This window comes from Antechinus flavipes, chromosome 3 (genome assembly GCF_016432865.1).
Source record: "Antechinus flavipes isolate AdamAnt ecotype Samford, QLD, Australia chromosome 3, AdamAnt_v2, whole genome shotgun sequence".
NCBI lineage: Eukaryota > Metazoa > Chordata > Mammalia > Dasyuromorphia > Dasyuridae > Antechinus > Antechinus flavipes.
This window is the reverse complement of record NC_067400.1, coordinates 388,603,990-388,629,157: the sequence shown is the minus strand read 5'-3', so window position 1 is coordinate 388,629,157 and position 25,168 is coordinate 388,603,990.

Here is a 25,168-nt window from a genome sequence, read left to right as displayed (position 1 = left end):
TTAATGTGTCGCACATAATAATAAATGGCAAATTATTTTTTTTTTAATATAGTGGGCATTCCCAAGTAAAAAACCTCTTAACATGTTAATTCTCATGAAGCTTTAGTCAGAAAAAAACAATACTGGCTTTGAAATCAGGATGACTAGTATTTGAATTCTGCCTCAGACAATTATTATTTGTGTGATTTTGGGCAAAGCACTCAGTGCTTACCACACAGTGGTAAGGAATGAATGTATTACTTTATAAGTTTTGTAATTTCTATATTTTGTGTCCTGATTAACTGTTTTTGCTATATTGGAATGGCAATTCTTATTTAGTCTCATAAAAGAGAGTATTACATGATAGATTTTGGTTCGTGATTTTCACAACTCATTACTGAAAACAACTATCAAACTGGGGGAAAAGGTTGAAATGAGTTCTAGAGCCAGAGTTCTTTGAAACAAAGTTGTTATACAAAATTCAATTGAATTTTACATGATGTAAACACATATATATGTATGTTTATATATACATATATTGTCATACATAGTACATTCCTGGAAAATCTTTCAATATGACAGAATTTTTCTTTAATTATTATTTGTCAAGAAACCATTATCATATTCAAACAAGGTCCATTATTCTTGTTTTGTATACATTAACTATAGGATGCTATATTGTTATTGTCCTTTTTTCCACATCATTATATGTTCATAGCTCTTAAATTAATCAATGGATTAATTATTCATCAGTCTATTTTCATATATAACTGTGGTTCCTAATTTTGTTATATTAGCTTTATCTTTAGCTATACAAAAATAGTTTCTCTGATTCTTTAAGCCACTTCTAGTCTTCCTTTCCCCATGTCTGCATTACCTCCTGAAAGCAGATATTTCTAACATAATTTCCAATAAAACTCAGCTGCTTTAGAGCTTCAAACTTATACTGCTGCTGGACTTCTTATGGAAGTTGCATCCGTCAGCTAGGGACTGAAATGTTTCTTGTTTTTTTTTTTTTTTTTACATTCATATACTGTACTATACCGTTTATGATAAGGATATATAAATTATAATTATGTCAGAGCATAAACAGGGTTATATAAAAAAATCAAACAATTGTAATGATTGCAAATCACTTAGAGAAGGAGCTGAAAAAATATATATAGACATTTTGCCTTAAACTTTTTTCTTTTCAAATTTTCACGATTTATTATCTTAATTTTTTTCTATTTTTTTCAGTTGCTAAAACCCTCACACAAAAGAGATGAAATCAACAACCTGCCTATGATTTTTTTTCTAATCACAAAAAAGTTTCTATTTTGTGTACCAGAGTCCAAAAAGTCAAGGCAAGTTAATAAAAAGATTTAATTTCTACCAGACACAGAAAAAGTTGATTTAAACCTTAACTTTTTCAATTTTTTATTTTATTTTATTGATGAAATCATACTTTTTCCTTCCACTAATTAATTATGATAACATATCATCTTACCTATAAGATTTTATAGGTGAAATGATATGTGAATACATTATGTTCAGGTTGCATAATAAATATCATATAATTAATTTAAGCAAATATGCAAATAAAATATATACTAAATATGTATATGTATATATAAAAAACTCCTTTATTCCTCTTTTGTAAATTTCTTCTTGTTGTTTTCCACCTACAATTTAATGGTTAGTACCCCTGACTTCTCTTTACAGGGACCAGAAATGGAACGGTAAGTAGAATTTACCCCCCATGAACAATAATAATGTTTTATGGCATTCATTTGTTTATAAACAATTATAAAAAATAAATTTCCTATTTCTATGGCTGCCTTTTAATTGCAAATATAGCATTAGGAATAGAATAGTAATATTTATTAAATATTACTGTAATATTTGGTCATTTCTGAAGAGATTTTTCTCTCTCACAACTCTGCAAATTGGTTGTTCCGTTATGTTAATCTTCTTAGGTAAGGAAATTGAGGCTCACAGAGTTTAAGTGATTTGCCTTTGGCCCCAGAAAATGGTGATCAGTGTGGGTGGGTTATAACCCAAAACTAGTAGTAGTCTTTCCTTTCAAGACATTATGATAGCAGAATAGTATAAATGTTACTTATTATTACAAGAAATTTTTTTAAAATGGTAACAGAAAGTAGGAAATGAATGAATGAAAAAGAAAGGGTTAATATTTAAAGTTCTTTTTCTTCCTTTGTCACATCCATACATTCAGTTTTTTCTTATTAAAATCATTCCTCACTCCTTTCTCTTTTTATACTCATACTCTTAACTTGCCTGAGAAATTTTTAAAAAGCAATTTAGATGAATAGATAAAGTAACTAAAGGAATGATAAAGTAAAAATTAATATGTTACATGTGTAAAAACACAAGAACTGATACACCGGGAACAATAGTCCATCCATTCATTTACCAACCATGTAAATGTCTACTATGTCCTTTTTCCAAATTGTAGTAAATTTTACATAACATATATATATAGGACTTTTCAGTAAAAAACCATTTAGAAATAGCCTTATTTTATTCCAGCAATATGAGAAATAAAAAGTACAAATGCTTTTATTCAGGAAAATTAAGATTGAGATACAGAATCATCATGCAGAAACTGAATTGTAAAAGATCTCAGAAAAAAATATAATGTAACCACTGCCTAAATAGTAAACTTTTTAAATCACCAATAGCCTCATTTAAAAAAAAATCATTTTCCTTAACCATACCAGAAATGTGTCTTTGAAATACCTTCTCCCTTGCTATTTTTTTTTCCTTAGTCTTTTTTCTTGGTCAAGCAGAAAAAATGGAATCCCTCTTCCATTTTATAGCTCTTAAAATATTTTAAGATAGCTGTCATGTTCCCTCTGAACTTTTTTCCTTATACATAGTTCCAATCAATTTTCATGAAGCATATTGCTCACTCTTCTCTGGACATGGATTAGTTCATCAATGTTCTTCATAAACTCTGACACATAGAACTCGATATTAGATCAGGGAAGGAAACTACAGAACTAATCCCTCCCTTGTTCTCAACTATATCTCTCTTACTTCTCAAGCTGACCATAGATTTTTGGCTACAATTGACTACATCTTGCAGATAATGAGTTTACTTCACTCTCCCCTCCTGACTCCATTAAAGCATTTTTTTTTAATCTGAACCATTGTCTAATGGTTTTGATTTTATTAAGACATATACATTAAAAAACAACAAAGGGCCACTAATTTAAAGCATGTGGTAAAATTAGATATATTGATAATATAAATGTTTTCAGACATTTATACAAGTTACTACATTTATACTGAATTTATACAATTATAGTTACTAAACCCAACTGTAGAACTTTAAGTTAATTCCTATAAAATTCGAAGATCTTATTATTCTGCCTACTGTTCTAGCCAAGTTAGCTGGTTTAGGATCTTTACTTTGATACCCAGCATGTTAACCATCCTTTCTAGCTTTGCATTATCCAAAAGAAGGATAAGCATGCTAGTCTTCATCCAAGTTACTGATTAAAACATTTGATCCATCAGGGTTAAGGGCTAATGCCTGGGTTCTTCACCTAAGGATTTCTCTCCAGGTTGAAAAGTCACTAATTAGCACTCTCTATAATTCTTCAAACTTTTGTGAATCCACTAAACTCCCATCTAATCCATTCCTCTTTAGCTTGTTCACAGGGATACCATAAATGAATTTTTTAAATGCCTTTCCATAAGTGGCTGATTGATTATTTTTTGGATATACTTATGCAGAGGAGGGGTAGAAAAAGTCCAGTCATGAAACATTAAAATATAGAAAAATAAATAAAATGTATCGACACAGATATCATGTATAAAAGATACCAGAAAAGTTCAGAGGGGATAGAGATAAGCAGAACAGTTTGTTACTATCATGTTAAATTTAATATGAATTTCTTTTGGAAAATATAACAGAAGTACACAGTTTCATATGTAATTCTCTTTTATTGTTCTTTGTATATTGAAATATCCATTTTGATATTTTTCATGTTTACATTTTTGATGTTTGTCTAGTTTGTTGGAAAAATAAATTGAATCTATGAAAATTTCTTGATCTAACAGTCTAGTAACAGGAAAAGGAAAAAACGTTGTTCTATCATTAATGATTCTTATGGCCTCATACTTGGTCTTCATGATTACCAATTCACTTTCCAAATGCACATAAACTGCTCCTTATTCTAAGCAAAGCCAAGGTCACTGCTCTATAGGTTAAAGAATCTACAAATTTCTGTCTTTTGACTGTTTAAATAATCTTTAACTATCTCCAGCTCTGTACCGATTTTTTTTGGTCATATATGTCATATATGAGCTCCAATAATGGTTCAGGAATCACATAGCTGCCAGTTTTTTTCCAGTGCCCTATATTAGTTTGCCTTTGATCCAATTGATTTCTAAGCTGTACCTCTGCTACAAAAATCAAAGAATAGATAACAAGTAATGAGGCATTAATGGCAAGATATTAATACATTAACAATATTCTAATTAATTATATAGAGAGAATGAAAACATTTCTCTATTGAGATCCCTTCTGGGTATCTTACTATGCCAGGACTTCTAAAGGATATAGAGTATTAGTGAAAAAATGTGGGCTGTGCTCTATTATTTAGGCCCTTTTTTATCACATTAAGAGGGATCTGAAGAATAAGTAGGGATAACAAGTATCCTAGATTTGAAGGTAGAGGCAGAGCATTGTGAGGAAAGATGGAAGGACTGTCTATGGCTTAATAGGTTGGGAGTCAGAAATGAGAGATTTGAGGTCAGGAAAGACATTAGGATTGGAATAATAGAACTAAGAATCCTAAATACAAAGGAAATAATTGCAATCTTAGACTCTGTGAATAGAAGCTATCCTTTGAAGGTCCAACTCATCTATTCAAAGGAAAGTTGGGAGAGTTACCCAAAAAAGGGTGTTACATCTTTATCTAGGATTGTTAGTTTGAATTCATTGTATTATTTTCTTATTTACTTTTGGTTTGTGGAGTAGGTGGGTGAATATTTGTACTATCATTTCTTCCTGAATAAATTATTCTCTGGGGTCAGAGAATCAGAGCTATACGAATAAAAGATCTTAATTGCCTCCCTGACAACATTAAGATGAGTGAGATGAATAAAAGGGAGTCTACATCATCTCAGAGATTTCCTGCCAAAAACAGGGAATTCTAATAAGAATAATTATTGACACATAGTAATAAACTTGACTTTTAGCAACAACTTTGGCCCCTAAGACTTGCACACATCCCCATTTTCTTTCTTTAGAAGAATGCCACTGGTTGACCATGCAGTCTAAGCAAGTTTCAAAAACTATAAAAAACACACTCTGTACCTCAGAAATCTGAAGCTACTACCTGGGAGAAGTCTTCCTTAGTGGATAAATAAATTTCTTTTCTTTTCAGTCAGGCCACTGACTTTTTGACCCCAAGTCCTGCAGACGTGATGATAGATGAGATTCTTCTTTGGCAAACTCCTACAATATTTTCAACTCCCTCTTGAGATTGTTGTTCTATGCTTTCTAGCTAAAAATAGTTAGAGAAAATATAAATAAAATGTACAGAAGTAAAATATCTTGCTTTCTTTTTTGTTAACCATTGTGTCATCAGCTCTAAGGTGGGGTCATTTTCTTTCTGCAATCATTTTGTCTCTAATTTTTAAAGAAAATGAAACTTTTGTCCTTACCATTCACTCTTCAATTTAGCTTTTGTATACCTAGACCCCAATACAATAGGATTATGACACTTCTAAATTTAATTTATCTTGTCACTTAACCTTGATTTCCATATTTTATGTATATTTTAACAATCTAAATTGGGGAACACATAATCAATCAGTCTCTTTACACAGTTCCCCATTTTCTTTCTCTGGAGACATTTATATTATCAATATATTTAATTTTACAACAGGCTTTAGATTAGTGGCACTTTGTTGTTGTTTTTTAAGTATATGTCTTGACAAAATCAAAAGCACTTGAGGTCTAAATTAATGTTTATCAAGATTTTTAATGGATATTACATATTGGAATTATATTGGGATATGGGAGGTAGCATTTTAGTGCTACCTTTACATGGCATTGTGATTGCAGTCTTAAATATGTCATTACACCAACTTCAAAGAATATAGTTGAATTAAATTCATGCTAACAAGGAGAGACAAAGTTTGGATAGTTCAAAGTAATGAATAATAAGAAATACAGTGAATAAAAATCTGTAACTGGTCAGGGTTGTGATGCAAATGACTCAAACTCCCAGTTATTTATTTTTTCCTGCATTTGTATCTCAGAAACTGACAAAAGCTACAGAGTAGAACTCTATTTATTGTTTTCTTTATTGTCAATATTTAAGTAATGGAGAATATATTAATAATGAAGATTAAACTTAAAAATACATTGGGAGTATTTTATTTTGGAAGAGCCATTTGTTACATTTTACCAACATACCTTTCAGCTAGAATAAAGAATACACACACACATGCACACAAATTCTCAATTTCTCTCATATCCATATGACTTTATGTTTTGTCTTAATCCTTTATTAGCTTAACCATATTCTCTAGTGGTAAAGAATAGGCATGAAGATACTATTCTACTAATGAATTATCTACTTATGAGTAATTATATCTGTACAATATTTAATAAGATAGTTATGACCAACATGGTAAATACAAGTTTTAAAGTTAAATTTGTAACATGTAATTTTAAGCAGTTGAAAACATTTAATCTCACTTCCCAGATAAACAACAAAAACAAATTAATATAATAGTTATATTTTAAACCACATTTAATGAAATGCTACAGCAAAAAAAAGTATTTTAATATATGATTTGCTATCATATTAAAGGATAATTTTGTCTTTAAAAAAAAGAACTCTAGGAATGGAACCCATGACCCATGGCAAACAAAGGTGTGATTTTAATTTGGGGACAGCATCCCAAAATAGCCTCTTCTTTTCTGACTGTCTAATCTAAGAAAACCCTGAATTTTGTTTGGATCTCCAGGAGTATGAGTGAAGGACCCCAACCCACCTCAACTCAAAGTAACAATATGTACAACCAGTATAGGATAACTTTTATTCTACTCAAGGAAAAAAATGCAGAAAATTCATAAAGAACTTATAATTGCATTATACATCAGAACTAAATATAGTTTATGGACCATTTGGCCTCCTGCCCTTAGAAGAGACTTGAGAAAATCTTGACTTCAAAACTGTGTACAACTTATTCGATTTTTAAAAATTTTTTATTTATTAATTACTTTATATTGACAGAATCCATGCCAGGGTAATTTTTTTACAACATTATCCCTTGCACTCATTTCTCTTCCGATTTTTCCCCTCTCTCCTTCCACCCCCTCCCCTAGATGGCAAGCAGTCCTATATATGTTGGATATGTTGCAGTATACAATATATGTTTGCAGAACCGAACAGTTCTCTTGTTGCACAGGGAGAATTGGATTCAGAAGGTATAAATAACCTGGGAAGAAAAACAAAAATGCAGATAGTTCACATTCGTTTCCCAGTGTTCTTTCTTTGGGTGTAGCTGCTTCTGTCTGTCATTTATCAATTGAAACTCAGTTAGGTCTCTTTGTCAAAGAAATCTACTTCCATCAAAATATGTCCTCATACAATATCGTTGTCGAAGTGTATAATGATCTCCTGGTTCTGCTCACTTCACTCAGCATCAGTTCATGTAAGTCTCGCCAGTCCTCTCTGTATTCATCCTGTTGGTCATTTCTTACAGAACAATAATATTCCATAACATTCATATACCACAAATTACCCAGCCATTCTCCAATTGATAGGCATCCATTCATTTTCCAGTTTCTAGCCACTACAAACAGGGCTGTTACAAACATTTTGGCACATACAGGTCCCTTTCCCTTCTTTAGTATTTCTTTGGGATATAAGCCCAATAGAAACACTGCTGGATCAAAGGGTATGCACAATTTGATAACTTTTTGGGCATAATTCCATATTGCTCTCCAGAATGGTTGGATTCGCTCACAACTCCACCAACAATGCATCAGTGTCCCAGATTTCCCGCATCCCCTCCAACATTCATCATTATTTTCTCCTGTCATCTTAGCCAATCTGACTAAGTATAGTGTATAGTGGTATCTCAGAGTTGTCTTAATTTACATCTCTCTGATCAACAATGATCTGGAACACTCTTTCATATGAGTGGTAATAGTTTCAATTTCATCCTCTGAAAATTGTCTCTTCATTCTTTGACCATTTATCAATTGGAGAATGGCTTGATTTCTTATAAATTTGAGTCAGTTCTCTATATATTTTGGAAATGAGGCCTCCATCAGAACCTTTAACTGTGAAGATGTTTTCCCAGTTTGTTGCTTCTCTTCTAATCTTGTTTGCATCAGTTTTATTTGTACAAAGGCTTTTTAATTTGATGTAATCAAAATTTTCTATTTTGTGGTCAGTAATGGTCTCTAGTTCATTTTTGGTCACAAATTTCTTTCTCCTCCACAAGTCTGACAGATAAACTATCCTATGTTCCTCTAATTTATTTATAATCTCCTTCTTTATGCCTAGGTCATGGACCCACTCTGATCCCATCTTGGTATATGGTGTTAAGTGTGGATCCATGCCTAATTTCTGCCATACTAATTTCCAATTATCCCAGCAGTTTTTATCAAATAATGAATTCTTATCCCAGAAGTTAGGGTCTTTGGGTTTGTCAAACACCAGATTGCTATAATTGACTATTCTGTCTTGTGAACCTAACCTTTTCCACTGATCCACCAATCTATTTCTTAGCCAACACCAAATGGCCTTGGTGACTGCTGCTTTATAATATAATTTTAGATCAGGTACATCCAGGCCACCTTCATTTGATTTTTTTTTCATTAATTCCCTTGAGATTCTCGACTTTTTATTGTTCCATATGAATTTTGTTGTTATTTTTTCTAGATCATTAAAATATTTTCTTAGAAGTCTGATTGGTATAGCACTAAATAAATAGATTAGTTTAGGGAGTATTGTCATCTTTATTATGTTCGCTCGGCCTATCCAAGAGCACTTAATATTTTTCCAATTATTTAAGTCTGACTTTATTTGTGTGGAGACTTTTTTATAATTTTGCTCATATAATTCCTGACTTTCCTTTGGTAGATAGATTCCCAAATATTTTATGGTATCAACAGTTATTCTGAATGGAATTTCTCTTTGTATCTCTTGCTGTTGGGTTTTGTTGGTGATGTATAAAAATGCTGAGGATTTATGGGGATTTATTTTGTGGCAAGCTACTTTGCTAAAATTATGAATTATTCCTAATAGCTTTTTAGTAGAATCTCTGGGGTTCTCTAGGTATACCATCATATCATCTGCAAAGAGTGATAGTTTGGTTTCCTCATTGCCTACTCTAATTCCTTTAATATCTTTCTTGACTCTTATTGCCAAGGCTAGTGTTTCTAATACGATATTAAATAATAATGGTGATAGTGGGCAACCTTGCTTCACTCAAGATCTTACTGGGAAAGGTTCCAGTTTTTCCCCATTGCATATGATGCTTACTGATGGTTTTAAATATATGCTCCTGACTATTTTAAGGAAAAGTCCATTTATTCCTATGCTCTCAAGTGTTTTTATTAGGAATGGATGTTGGATTTTATCAAATGCTTTTTCTGCATCTATTGAGATGATCATATGGTTTTTGTTTGTTTGGTTATTGATATAGTCAATTATGCTAATAGTTTTCCTAATATTGAACCAGCCCTGCATTCCTGGTATAAATCCTACTTGGTCATAGTGTATTATCCTGGGGATGATTTTCTGTAATCTTTTTGCTAATATTTTATTTAAGATTTTAGCATCAATATTCATTAGGGAGATTGGTCTATAATTTTCTTTCTCTGTTTTCAGCCTACCTGGTTTAGGTATCAGTACCATGTCTGTGTCATAAAAGGAGTTTGGTAGGACACCTTCAATCCCTATTTTTTTCAAATAGTTTATTTAGCATTGGAGTTAATTGTTCTTTAAATGTTTGGTAGAATTCACATGTAAATCCATCTGGTCCTGGGGATTTTTTCTTAGGGAGTTGATTGATAGTTTGTTCTATTTCTTTTTCTGAGATGGGACTGTTTAGGATATTTACTTCTTCCTCTGTTAGTTTGGGTAAGCTATATTTTTGGAGCTATTTTTCTATTTCATTTAAGTTGTCGAATTTATTGGCATAAAGTTGGGCAAAGTAACTCCTAATTATTGCTCTAATTTCCTCTTCGTTAGTGGCGAATTCTCCCTTTTCATTTTTAAGACTAACAATTTGATTTTCCTCTTTCCTTTTTTAAATCAGATTTACTAAGGGTTTGTCTATTTTGTTGGCTTTTTCATAGAACCAACTCTTAGTTTTATTAATTAATTCAATAGTTTTTTTTTAACTTTCAATTTTATTGATCTCTCCTTTTATTTTTAGAATTTCAAGTTTAGTGTTTGACTGGGGGGTTTTTAATTTGTTCCTTTTCTAGCATTTTTAGTTGCAAGCCCAATTCATTGACCTTCTCTTTCTCTATTTTATACAAATAGGCCTCTAGAGATATGAAATTTCCCCTTATTACCGCTTTGGCTGCATCCCATACATTTTGGTATGGTGTCTCATTATTATCGTTTTCTTGGGTGAGGTTATTAATTATGTCTATGATTTGCTGTTTCACCCAATCATTCTTTAGTATGAGATTATTTAGTTTCCAATTATTTTTTGGTCTACTTCCTCCTGGCTTTTTGTTGAATGTAATTTTCATTGCATCGTGGTCTGAAAAGGATGCATTTACTATTTCTGCCTTACTGCATTTGAGTTTGAGGCTTTTATGTCCTAATGTATGGTCAATTTTTGTATAGGTTCCATGAACTGCTGAAAAGAAAGTGCATTCCTTTCTGTCTCCATTACATTTTCTCCAGAGAACTATCATATCTAACTTTTCTAGTATTCTATTTACCTCTTTGACTTCTTTCTTATTTATTTTGTAGTTTGATTTATCTAATTCTGAGAGTGCAAGGTTAAGATCTCCCACTATTATAGTTTTACTGTCTATTTCTTCTTGCAGCTCTCTTAATTTCTCTTTTAAGAATTTAGATGCTACACCACTTGGTGCATATATGTTTAATATAGATAGTGCTTCATTATCCATGCTACCCTTTAGCAAGATATAGTGCCCTTCCTTATCTCTTTTAATTAGATCAATTTTTGCTTTAGCTTGATCTGAGATCAGGATGGCTACCCTTGCTTTTTTGACTTCACCTGAAGCATAGTAGATTTTGCTCCAACCTTTTACCTTTAACCTGCATGTATCTCCCCGCTTCAGGTGTGTTTCCTGTAAACAACATATTGTAGGATTCTGGCTTTTAATCCATTCTGCTAACCGCTTCCTCTTTATGGGGGAGTGTACTCCGTTCACATTTATGATTAGAATGACCAATTCTGTATTACTTGCCATCTTGTTAACCCCTGTTTATGCTTTTCTCCCTTCTTTCCCCCTTACTCCTCTTCCCAGTATTAAGCTTGTGAGCACCACTTGCTTCTCATAGCTCTCCCTTTTTAGTATTCCTCCCCATGCCTTAGAGTTCCTTCCCCTATCTTACCCCTTTCCCTCCCAGTTTCCATATTCCCTTCCGCTTAGCTTATTCCTTCCCTTTTCACTTTTCCCTTCTCACTTTTCAATGAGGTGGGAGAAGTTTCACCATAGATTGAATATGTCTAAAATTTTTCTCTTAAAGCCAATTCTGAAGGCAGTAAGATACCCACTATATTCATCCCCCTCCATTCTTTCTCTCAGATATAATAGGTTTCCTTTGCCTCTTCATGAGATGTAGTACCCCCACTTTCCCCTTTTTCTGGTACAATGTCCTTTCCACATCTAGTTTCTAGAACAAGGTATACATGTATTCTTTATACATCTTTATAGCCGAAATATAGTTCCCAAGATTAATCTTTACCTTTTTAGATTTCTCTTGAGTTCTATATTTGTAAATCAAATTTTTTGTTAAGTTCTGGCTTTTTCATCAAAAATAGGTGAAATTCGCTTACTTCGTTGAATGTCCATCTTCTTCCCTGGAAAAAGATGCTCATTCTCGCTGGGTAAGTTATTTTTGGTTGCATACCAAGTTCCTTAGCCTTTCGGAATATCATATTCCAGGCCCTTCAATCCTTTAATGTGGATGCTGCCAGATCCTGGGTGATCCTTATTGTGGCTCCTTGATACTTGAATTGGGTTTTTCTAGCCGCTTGCAATATTTTTTCCTTCGTCTGAGGTTCTGGCATTTGGCCACTATATTCCTTGGTGTTTTGATTTTAGGATCCCTTTCAGTGGGTGATCGATGAATTTTTTCAATGTTTATTTTTTCCTCTGTTCCTATGACTTCTGGGCAGTTCTCTTTGATAATTTCCTGGAAAAGTGTCCAGGCTCTTTTTTTCATCATGCTTTTCTGGGAGTCCAATGATTCTCAGATTGTCTCTCCTGGATCTGTTTTCCAGGTCTGTTGTCTTCCCCAGAAGGTATTTCACATTCTTTTCCATTGTTTGATTTTTTTGGATTTGCTTGACTGATTCTTCTTGTCTCCTCGAGTCATTCAATTCCAATTGTTCGATTTTGATTTTCAGTGAAGTATTTTCTTCACTCACTCATTTAAAATCTTTTTCTAATTGTCCCATTGAGTTCTTTTGTTCTGTGGAATTTTTTTCCATTTTGCCAATTTTGTTTTTTAGAGAGCTGTTTTCTGTTTCCAGTTCACCAATCCTATTTTTCAAGGATTTTACTTCTTTATCCACTCTCTCTTTAACTGACTTCTCCAGGCTCTTTTGCCATTTTTCTTCTAGCTCCCTTGTGAGAGCCTTTTTAATTTCCTCCATGAGGTTCATCTGTGCTGAGGAACAGATGATCTCCTCCTTTGGGGATTCACCTGGAGACAGTCTGTTTTTAGTCTCCTCAGGATTTAGAGTCTGCTCTCTATCTGTATAGAAGCTGTCAAGGGTTAAAGTCCTCTTCAGTTTCTTGCTCATTCTGTCTAATAAATCAAGGACAAACTAGCAACGAAAAACCGAAAAAACTGGAGTCTTTCTTTGGGGGAGGGGCTGGGTGGTGTTACCGAGCTTCCTCTACAGACTGCAGGGGCAGCAGTGAGGCACTAGCCTGACTGTGCAGCTCCTGTGCTCTGAGATCTGAGAGCGTGATGAGTCACTGTGGGGGAGGGGTGGCCTGATCCAGAGAGACTCCAGCTGTTTGGGGTTGTATTCTTCAGCCCCGGTGTTTTTAGCTTCTCTGCTGGGCTGCTGACTTGCTGCCAGGGCAAAGTATCCAGTCCTGTAGCGAAGCTCTCCCCGCAGAGATGGCTGCGATCACTCCCCACCCCCTCTCCAGTCTGCTCCCGTGCTCTCACTGCTGCTGCCCTCAGCCTGCGCCCAGTCTACTAATGAATTATCTACTTATGAGTAATTATATCTGTACAATATTTAATAAGATAGTTATGACCAACATGGTAAATACAAGTTTTAAAGTTAAATTTGTAACATGTAATTTTAAGCAGTTGAAAACATTTAATCTCACTTCCCAGATAAACAACAAAAACAAATTAATATAATAGTTATATTTTAAACCACATTTAATGAAATGCTACAGCAAAAAAAAGTATTTTAATATATGATTTGCTATCATATTAAAGGATAATTTTGTCTTTAAAAAAAAGAACTCTAGGAATGGAACCCATGACCCATGGCAAACAAAGGTGTGATTTTAATTTGGGGACAGCATCCCAAAATAGCCTCTTCTTTTCTGACTGTCTAATCTAAGAAAACCCTGAATTTTGTTTGGATCTCCAGGAGTATGAGTGAAGGACCCCAACCCACCTCAACTCAAAGTAACAATATGTACAACCAGTATAGGATAACTTTTATTCTACTCAAGGAAAAAAATGCAGAAAATTCATAAAGAACTTATAATTGCATTATACATCAGAACTAAATATAGTTTATGGACCATTTGGCCTCCTGCCCTTAGAAGAGACTTGAGAAAATCTTGACTTCAAAACTGTGTACAACTTATTCGATTTTTAAAAATTTTTTATTTATTAATTACTTTATATTGACAGAATCCATGCCAGGGTAATTTTTTTACAACATTATCCCTTGCACTCATTTCTCTTCCGATTTTTCCCCTCTCTCCTTCCACCCCCTCCCCTAGATGGCAAGCAGTCCTATATATGTTGGATATGTTGCAGTATATCCTAGATACAATATATGTTTGCAGAACCGAACAGTTCTCTTGTTGCACAGGGAGAATTGGATTCAGAAGGTATAAATAACCTGGGAAGAAAAACAAAAATGCAGATAGTTCACATTCGTTTCCCAGTGTTCTTTCTTTGGGTGTAGCTGCTTCTGTCTGTCATTTATCAATTGAAACTCAGTTAGGTCTCTTTGTCAAAGAAATCTACTTCCATCAAAATATGTCCTCATACAATATCGTTGTCGAAGTGTATAATGATCTCCTGGTTCTGCTCACTTCACTCAGCATCAGTTCATGTAAGTCTCGCCAGTCCTCTCTGTATTCATCCTGTTGGTCATTTCTTACAGAACAATAATATTCCATAACATTCATATACCACAAATTACCCAGCCATTCTCCAATTGATAGGCATCCATTCATTTTCCAGTTTCTAGCCACTACAAACAGGGCTGTTACAAACATTTTGGCACATACAGGTCCCTTTCCCTTCTTTAGTATTTCTTTGGGATATAAGCCCAATAGAAACACTGCTGGATCAAAGGGTATGCACAATTTGATAACTTTTTGGGCATAATTCCATATTGCTCTCCAGAATGGTTGGATTCGCTCACAACTCCACCAACAATGCATCAGTGTCCCAGATTTCCCGCATCCCCTCCAACATTCATCATTATTTTCTCCTGTCATCTTAGCCAATCTGACAGGTGTATAGTGGTATCTCAGAGTTGTCTTAATTTACATCTCTCTGATCAACAATGATCTGGAACACTCTTTCATATGAGTGGTAATAGTTTCAATTTCATCCTCTGAAAATTATCTGTTCATTCTTTGACCATTTATCAATTGGAGAATGGCTTGATTTCTTATAAATTTGAGTCAGTTCTCTATATATTTTGGAAATGAGGCCTCCATCAGAACCTTTAACTGTGAAGATGTTTTCCCAGTTTGTTGCTTCCCTTCTAATCTTGTTTGCATCAGTTTTATTTGTACAAAGGCTTTTTAATTTGATGTAATCAAAATTTTCTATTTTGTGGTCAGTAATGGTCTCTAGTTCATCTTTGGTCACAAATTTCTTTCTCCTCCACAAGTCTGACAGATAAACTATCCTATGTTCCTCTAATTTATTTATAATCTCCTTCTTTATGCCTAGGTCATGGACCCACTCTGATCCCATCTTGGTATATGGTGTTAAGTGTGGATCCATGCCTAATTTCTGCCATACTAATTTCCAATTATCCCAGCAGTTTTTATCAAATAATGAATTCTTATCCCAGAAGTTAGGGTCTTTGGGTTTGTCAAACACCAGATTGCTATAATTGACTATTCTGTCTTGTGAACCTAACCTTTTCCACTGATCCACCAATCTATTTCTTAGCCAACACCAAATGGCCTTCGTGACTGCTGCTTTATAATATAATTTTAGATCAGGTACATCCAGGCCACCTTCATTTGATTTTTTTTCATTAATTCCCTTGAGATTCTCGACTTTTTATTGTTCCATATGAATTTTGTTGTTATTTTTTCTAGATCATTAAAATATTTTCTTAGAAGTCTGATTGGTATAGCACTAAATAAATAGATTAGTTTAGGGAGTATTGTCATCTTTATTATGTTCGCTCGGCCTATCCAAGAGCACTTAATATTTTTCCAATTATTTAAGTCTGACTTTATTTGTGTGGAGACTTTTTTATAATTTTGCTCATATAATTCCTGACTTTCCTTTGGTAGATAGATTCCCAAATATTTTATGGTATCAACAGTTATTCTGAATGGAATTTCTCTTTGTATCTCTTGCTGTTGGGTTTTGTTGGTGATGTATAAAAATGCTGAGGATTTATGGGGATTTATTTTGTGGCAAGCTACTTTGCTAAAATTATGAATTATTTCCTAATAGCTTTTTAGTAGAATCTCTGGGGTTCTCTAGGTATACCATCATATCATCTGCAAAGAGTGATAGTTTGGTTTCCTCATTGCCTACTCTAATTCCTTTAATATCTTTCTTGACTCTTATTGCCAAGGCTAGTGTTTCTAATACGATATTAAATAATAATGGTGATAGTGGGCAACCTTGCTTCACTCAAGATCTTACTGGGAAAGGTTCCAGTTTTTCCCCATTGCATATGATGCTTACTGATGGTTTTAAATATATGCTCCTGACTATTTTAAGGAAAAGTCCATTTATTCCTATGCTCTCAAGTGTTTTTATTAGGAATGGATGTTGGATTTTATCAAATGCTTTTTCTGCATCTATTGAGATGATCATATGGTTTTTGTTTGTTTGGTTATTGATATAGTCAATTATGCTAATAGTTTTCCTAATATTGAACCAGCCCTGCATTCCTGGTATAAATCCTACTTGGTCATAGTGTATTATCCTGGGGATGATTTTCTGTAATCTTTTTGCTAATATTTTATTTAAGATTTTAGCATCAATATTCATTAGGGAGATTGGTCTATAATTTTCTTTCTCTGTTTTCAGCCTACCTGGTTTAGGTATCAGTACCATGTCTGTGTCATAAAAGGAGTTTGGTAGGACACCTTCAATCCCTATTTTTTTCAAATAGTTTATTTAGCATTGGAGTTAATTGTTCTTTAAATGTTTGGTAGAATTCACATGTAAATCCATCTGGTCCTGGGGATTTTTTCTTAGGGAGTTGATTGATAGTTTGTTCTATTTCTTTTTCTGAGATGGGACTGTTTAGGATATTTACTTCTTCCTCTGTTAGTTTGGGTAAGCTATATTTTTGGAGCTATTTTTCTATTTCATTTAAGTTGTCGAATTTATTGGCATAAAGTTGGGCAAAGTAACTCCTAATTATTGCTCTAATTTCCTCTTCGTTAGTGGCGAATTCTCCCTTTTCATTTTTAAGACTAACAATTTGATTTTCCTCTTTCCTTTTTTAAATCAGATTTACTAAGGGTTTGTCTATTTTGTTGGCTTTTTCATAGAACCAACTCTTAGTTTTATTAATTAATTCAATAGTTTTTTTTTAACTTTCAATTTTATTGATCTCTCCTTTTATTTTTAGAATTTCAAGTTTAGTGTTTGACTGGGGGGTTTTTAATTTGTTCCTTTTCTAGCATTTTTAGTTGCAAGCCCAATTCATTGACCTTCTCTTTCTCTATTTTATACAAATAGGCCTCTAGAGATATGAAATTTCCCCTTATTACCGCTTTGGCTGCATCCCATACATTTTGGTATGGTGTCTCATTATTATCGTTTTCTTGGGTGAGGTTATTAATTATGTCTATGATTTGCTGTTTCACCCAATCATTCTTTAGTATGAGATTATTTAGTTTCCAATTATTTTTTGGTCTACTTCCTCCTGGCTTTTTGTTGAATGTAATTTTCATTGCATCGTGGTCTGAAAAGGATGCATTTACTATTTCTGCCTTACTGCATTTGAGTTTGAGGTTTTTATGTCCTAATATATGGTCAATTTTTGTGACCATATATTCAGCATGAACTGCTGAAAAGAAAGTGCATTCCTTTCTGTCTCCATTACATTTTCTCCAGAGATCTATCATATCTAACTTTTCTAGTATTCTATTTACCTCTTTGACTTCTTTCTTATTTATTTTGTAGTTTGATTTATCTAATTCTGAGAGTGCAAGGTTAAGATCTCCCACTATTATAGTTTTACTGTCTATTTCTTCTTGCAGCTCTCTTAATTTCTCTTTTAAGAATTTAGATGCTACACCACTTGGTGCATATATGTTTAATATAGATAGTGCTTCATTATCCATGCTACCCTTTAGCAAGATATAGTGCCCTTCCTTATCTCTTTTAATTAGATCAATTTTTGCTTTAGCTTGATCTGAGATCAGGATGGCTACCCTTGCTTTTTTGACTTCACCTGAAGCATAGTAGATTTTGCTCCAACCTTTTACCTTTAACCTGCATGTATCTCCCCGCTTCAGGTGTGTTTCCTGTAAACAACATATTGTAGGATTCTGGCTTTTAATCCATTCTGCTAACCGCTTCCTCTTTATGGGGGAGTATACCCCGTTCACATTTATGGTTAGAATGAACAATTCTGTATTACTTGCCATCTTGTTAACCCCTGTTTATGCTTTTCTCCCTTCTTTCCCCCTTACTCCTCTTCCCAGTATTAAGCTTGTGAGCACCACTTGCTTCTCATAGCTCTCCCTTTTTAGTATTCCTCCCCATGCCTTAGAGTTCCTTCCCCTATCTTACCCCTTTCCCTCCCAGTTTCCATATTCCCTTCCGCTTAGCTTATTCCTTCCCTTTTCACTTTTCCCTTCTCACTTTTCAATGAGGTGGGAGAAGTTTCACCATAGATTGAATATGTCTAAAATTTTTCTCTTAAAGCCAATTCTGAAGGCAGTAAGATACCCACTATATTCATCCCCCTCCATTCTTTCTCTCAGATATAATATGTTTCCTTTGCCTCTTCATGAGATGTAGTACCCCCACTTTCCCCTTTTTCTGGTACAATGTCCTTTCCACATCTAGTTTCTAGAACAAGGTATACATGTATTCTTTATACATCTTTATAGCCGAAATATAGTTCCCAAGATTAATCTTTACCTTTTTAGATTTCTCTTGAGTTCTATATTTGTAAATCAAATTTTTTGTTAAGTTCTGGCTTTTTCATCAAAAATAGGTGAAATTCGCTTACTTCGTTGAATGTCCATCTTCTTCCCTGGAAAAAGATGCTCATTCTCGCTGGGTAAGTTATTTTTGGTTGCATACCAAGTTCCTTAGCCTTTCGGAATATCATATTCCAGGCCCTTCAATCCTTTAATGTGGATGCTGCCAGATCCTGGGTGATCCTTATTGTGGCTCCTTGATACTTGAATTGGGTTTTTCTAGCCGCTTGCAATATTTTTTCTTTCGTCTGAGGGTTCTGGCATTTGGCCACTATATTCCTTGGTGTTTTGATTTTAGGATCCCTTTCAGTGGGTGATCGATGAATTTTTTCAATGTTTATTTTTTCCTCTGTTCCTATGACTTCTGGGCAGTTCTCTTTGATAATTTCCTGGAAAAGTGTCCAGGCTCTTTTTTTCATCATGCTTTTCTGGGAGTCCGATGATTCTCAGATTGTCTCTCCTGGATCTATTTTCCAGGTCTGTTGTCTTCCCCAGAAGGTATTTCACATTCTTTTCCATTGTTTGATTTTTTTGGATTTGCTTGACTGATTCTTCTTGTCTCCTCGAGTCATTCAATTCCAATTGTTCGATTTTGATTTTCAGTGAAGTATTTTCTTCACTCACTCATTTAAAATCTTTTTCTAATTGTCCCATTGAGTTCTTTTGTTCTGTGGAATTTTTTTCCATTTTGCCAATTTTGTTTTTTAGAGAGCTGTTTTCTGTTTCCAGTTCACCAATCCTATTTTTCAAAGATTTTACTTCTTTATCCACTCTCTCTTTAACTGACTTCTCCAGGCTCTTTTGCCATTTTTCTTCTAGCTCCCTTGTGAGAGCCTTTTTAATTTCCTCCATGAGGTTCATCTGTGCTCAGGAACAGATGATCTCCTCCTTTGGGGATTCACCTGGAGACAGTCTGTTTTTAGTCTCCTCAGGATTTAGAGTCTGCTCTCTATCTGTATAGAAGCTGTCAAGGGTTAAAGTCCTCTTCAGTTTCTTGTTCATTCTGTCTAATAAATCAAGGACAAACTAGCAAAGAAAAACAGAAAAAACTGGAGTCTTTCTTTGGGGGAGGGGCTGGGTGGTGTTACCGAGCTTCCTCTACAGACTGCAGGGGCAGCAGTGAGGCACTAGCCTGACTGTGCAGCTCCTGTGCTCTGAGATCTGAGAGCGTGATGAGGCACTGTGGGGGAGGGGTGGCCTGATCCAGAGAGACTCCAGCTGTTTGGGGTTGTATTCTTCAGCCCCGGTGTTTTTAGCTTCTCTGCTGGGCTGCTGACTTGCTGCCAGGGCAAAGTATCCAGTCCTGTAGCGAAGCTCTCCCCGCAGAGATGGCTGCGATCACTCCCCACCCCCTCTCCAGTCTGCTCCCGTGCTCTCACTGCTGCTGCCCTCAGCCTGCGCCCAGTCTAAAACCGGTCCAGCCCTCTAGTAGAAACAGACCTTTCTTGGCAAATCTCAAGGATGGCTTTTCTTGGTAACTATTTGTGGGTTTTTTTTCAGTCAAGCATTAATTCAGAGGCTTGTAATGAAATGGATAGTGAGAGAAAGCGCGGAGCTACACAGCTGTGTGCCTCATCTTAACCAGAAGTCCAACTTATTTGATTTTTACTCCCTTTGTGATGAGTATCAAGTCCTCCAGGGTTTTCACTCAACATAATATACTGTAATTTTGACTCCTTTCACAAATGAAATGAATTTAGAGTTACTAGTGAGCAACAGCCAGTCATATCCATTCACACCATCATCACCTCCATTCCCACACCTGCATCCCCATACACATATACATGCATACATTCTAGTGCGTTTTATTCCTGATGCAGAGATGCATGCAGGTAGCAGCTTGAAATGTGGAATCCTCTGGAAGTAGAATGCACGCAGCATTACCAAACAGGCAACCTCTTTCTCTTTGGAGATACACCTTCTCAAGAAGTCAAGAAGTCATACTTCTCATAAACTGACCTTAATCCCTGGTAGCTCTTATCACTTAGGGGAAACATAATATTTCCTTCTTTCTAAGAATCTGGAATGCTTAGGGCTCATCAGAGATTTGTCTTTCTTTGAAGAAAAGTTTGATTCTGACTTTCTCAACACTGTGTGTATTTAAAGAGTCAATTCTCCAAGTCCTGAAATTCTCCTTCACTGGCTAGAAGTGTGATTCCACAGCAAATCTCTCTGGATTCTGGGCTTTAGACACCCTTGTTTTGGGGCATACATCCTTCCTCTCTACATGAATGTCATGAGTTAGACCATGTCTTCCCTCATTCTGACGTCAAGATTTTCTCAAGTCTCTTCTAAGGGCAGAAGTCCAAATAGTCTATAAAATACATTTAGTTCTGATTTGCCTTGGACCAAGGCAATCATTAGTTGCTCTTGGAAAGAGAACTGAACTACCTCTGCTACAAGATCACAGATATATCTATAGTTTCTCTTTCTCTCAGGATCTTCATATAAAATGAAAAAAAGAAAAAAGAGAGCAATTATACAATGAAAACTCCCTGTTACACCTCAACAGAGTATGGAACTTCTCCCAAAGTACATCTGAGAGGAGTGCAGGCCAACAAATTCATCCATAATTACTGAAAACCATTCTTCAGAAGGCAACAAAGGGACATGTTTATATTCTCTATAAGGAGATCCACTCAAAGTTAATCCCAACAAAACTCATCTCCAGGAAGTTCATCAGGGAACTCTCTTGGGTTTTAAGTATAGTACTTGTATAGTTAAAAACTAAAACTGTACTAAAACTTTTGAGACAGCCTTATATTAATGTGTACATTTACATATCTATATATGTGTATATGATTATTATGGTATTATGTGAATTACAAATCAGACTTGACATGGTTTTAAGACCTCTCAAATTTTCTATCAAGGCATCATTATAAACTGCTTGAAGAAATATCTTTAACATCCCTATTGAGTAAATGCTATGAAGTCTTAATCCAATATGGGAATCAGCTATATTCATATAATCAGACCTTCACTTTGCTAATTATAAATAAATAAATAATAATAATCGTTACAATTTATGTAGTGCTTTATTTAGCATTTTCAAAGTTTTTTACAAATATTATCTCATTTGGCTCTCATACTCACCTTATAGTTATTTGCTATTATCCACATGGTATAGATGAAGCAAAGTAACTTGTTCAATGTCACATAGCCATAAAATTTCTAAGGCTGGATTTCAGCTTATATCTTCCTAAATCTTGTATCAACTAGCTAGCAATAATAAAAAAGCAATGCCAACTTTTAAAATCTAAATAAAAGGCACAGAATTTATTTAAAATAGCCTTATCATGTATTTTTAAAAAATTATGGATGCTTAAGAAGTATGAATAAATAAAGCAAAAACAAAGACACTATTTTCTATAGTATAATTCAACTGATTTAAAGCAATTGCCACAATAAGGAAGTCAAAATATCCTGGAAATCAGTTTAGCCAGTAAACACAATCTCTTTATGAAACAGATATATGATAACCAAGGGTAATAACAGTTCAGAATACACTTTATTTGCAAAAATTGAAAAACTAGTTGTAAGAATTAATATAAAATTATTTTATTAAATAATATTTTTATGATTAAAGACAATACAACTGTTAAAGTAGGCAAACCAGTTATGCAGTAAGAGTGAAGGATCAGAGAAAAATAGCTTCCATTTGAAGTGATCCTTTATAATCTTACAGGAAGGCAGAAGAAGGCCCCATAATATTACATACATTTCTTCTCCAAGTTTTATAAAGACAAAAAGGACAAGAGGTGTGTACCATGAGTAGAAATGGATAAGTACTGACTTCTTTAAAAGGATTCCTCCTATAAACATGTAGATGAGGTAATATAGCCAAAGTATGACTTTAGATAGTATATAAATTGTGGGTATTACAAAGCACAATTTATACTAACATTAAGGCCTGAATTATTTTCATGGAATATTTTAGTGAATGAAATATAAAATAATAATTATATATTTTTTATAATTATATAATATTTTGAGATTTACAATGTGCTTTATATATTTTATTTCATTTAATTCTAATATTCTTGAAATAGATATTATCATAATCTCCATTCTACAGATGAGAAAACTAAGTATTAGCGGGGTGTAAGTGACTTCTCCAGTGTTATACACAGTAAATGCCATATTGGGTTCATTAGAAATCAAGTATAGCCTTCTACACACTACACTAATTGTTAAAAGGTAATGATGAGTGAATATTTGAAGTTTTTTTGTATTCTATTATTTGAGTATATATGTAAAATCTCTAATCTCTTTATTGTCATTTTTGCAGACAAAATTGGTCTGAGAATCAAATTGGATGCTCCCCTTCACCTTCACTTTCTTTAGTGGATTGGTATCAAAGGACATTTTATAACAAAATGATCATATCCTCTTCATTCCTGATACATATATTGTAACTGTTATGTGGATGCATTGAGAACTTATGTCTCTAAAATGATCATTTCCTCACTCTTCAGAAGCAATAAATTCATTTGAAAAGGAGATCATATTCAAAAGGCATTCTACGGAGCATCATTTTGAACAAACTCCAAGGGGTAGAACTGTCCACTGAAATTTGATAGGTCAACAAGAATTACACTTCAAATTGAAGTCTCCAAACTGATAGAGAAATCATTTTTAGTTTGTACAGCAGGTATAGCTACCACCTTTTTAAAGCAGAGGAAACAATCAAGATTAATGTTAAAAAGAGAAATGATAATTGGAAAGACAAATGAATAAATCTAGGTTATATTGTTACTTAAAAACTATATTTCTTTCTTCATTAAATTAGGAAATGTGTCAGGGTTGTCATGCAAAATGAAAATGTTTTAACCCTACTGAATGGAGTGAGCATGAAGTTTTTTCTTCTAAGAAGTATAGTCATCATCACCTATTTCTTTTTCTTGTGGCATATAATGATTGTCATTGTTTTTTGTCCTTCGTTCTCAAAGAAGACCATGATATCAGGGAGGTGAAGCCATGACCTGCAAATGAATTGGATTTAAGTGAGGGAAGGCTATGCAAGGTTACCTGCCTCACTTTCCCCTCCCGACTCATCTGGATCCAATGGCAAGCTATAGATCAAGATGACTGGAGATGGCCCTGATTGAACACTGAGGTTAGGACTATTGTGGTCATATTCCCACTGTCAAGTAAAAGATTTTCAGCCTGTTTTTCACAAACTATTTACAAAAGCAATGGGAATATTTTTGTTTTCCTTGACTGTTGCTATATCGCAATCTATTGATTCCTTTTATAGTCAAAGCCTCTATTTTTCCCATTCCTCCTTGACAATACCCTCCATGGCAGAACTCTCCTTCATACATTTCACAAAGATTTGTATATGCATTCATTTAATAATCATGATAGTAGCTGGCATTTGTACAATGCTTTAATGTTTATACTGCCCTTTGTGTACATTATTTCATTTATTCCTGGTTTGAGATTCTCAGCAGATGTTATAAATATCAGTAACTTGTTAGATAAGATAAGTAAAATTTAGTAGTGAAGTGATCTCTCAAGGGTCACATAGCTAGTAAATCTAAGTGAGGATTTGAACACACTTTTGCTTTAATCAAAGCACAGATTTCTGTTCACTGTGCTACACCTCTAACAAGTATCCCAAGCCTAAAGCAGGCTCTGAATTTCTGGATTCATTGAAGCAGAGCTGAACATTGTCTTCTGTACAAGAAATACTCAATAATTGTTTTTTTTCTAAATCTATCACATTTATCTTTCACAGCTAAAATGTCTATGCTGAACTTAAATTTTCAAATATTTCATCACATATTTTAAAATATTTCTAATATTGCCATGTTTGGGCAATTAGATGACACAATAGATAGAGTGCTGGGCCTGGAGTCAAGAAGACTCATTTTTATGAGTTCATATCTGGCCTCAGATACTTAACTAAATTTTGTGAATCAGTTTCTGCATCTGTAAAATGACCCAGAGAAGGACAGGACAAACCATTTTTATATCTTTGTCAAAAAAACTCTAAATGGAGACACAAAGAGTTAAAAATGACTAAAAATAATGGAACAATAATATATCTATATGTTCTGCATGAATATATGGAATATATGTATATACATCTGACTAGATTACACATCTATTTTTCTGTATGTATATGTCTCTATCTATGTGTATCTAGACTACAAGCTCAAGAGATAGCTTATGTCATTTATTCATTTAACAAATATTTATTGAGCTCCTATGAATATGATAAATGATGAGGGAAACTAATGCATGGTAAAAGAAAAAAAAACAACTAAGATGGACTGTCTATTGATAATGACATGGCTGTGAGAAAATAAAAATTCTAGTTAAATATCAGTAATGGTAGATTAA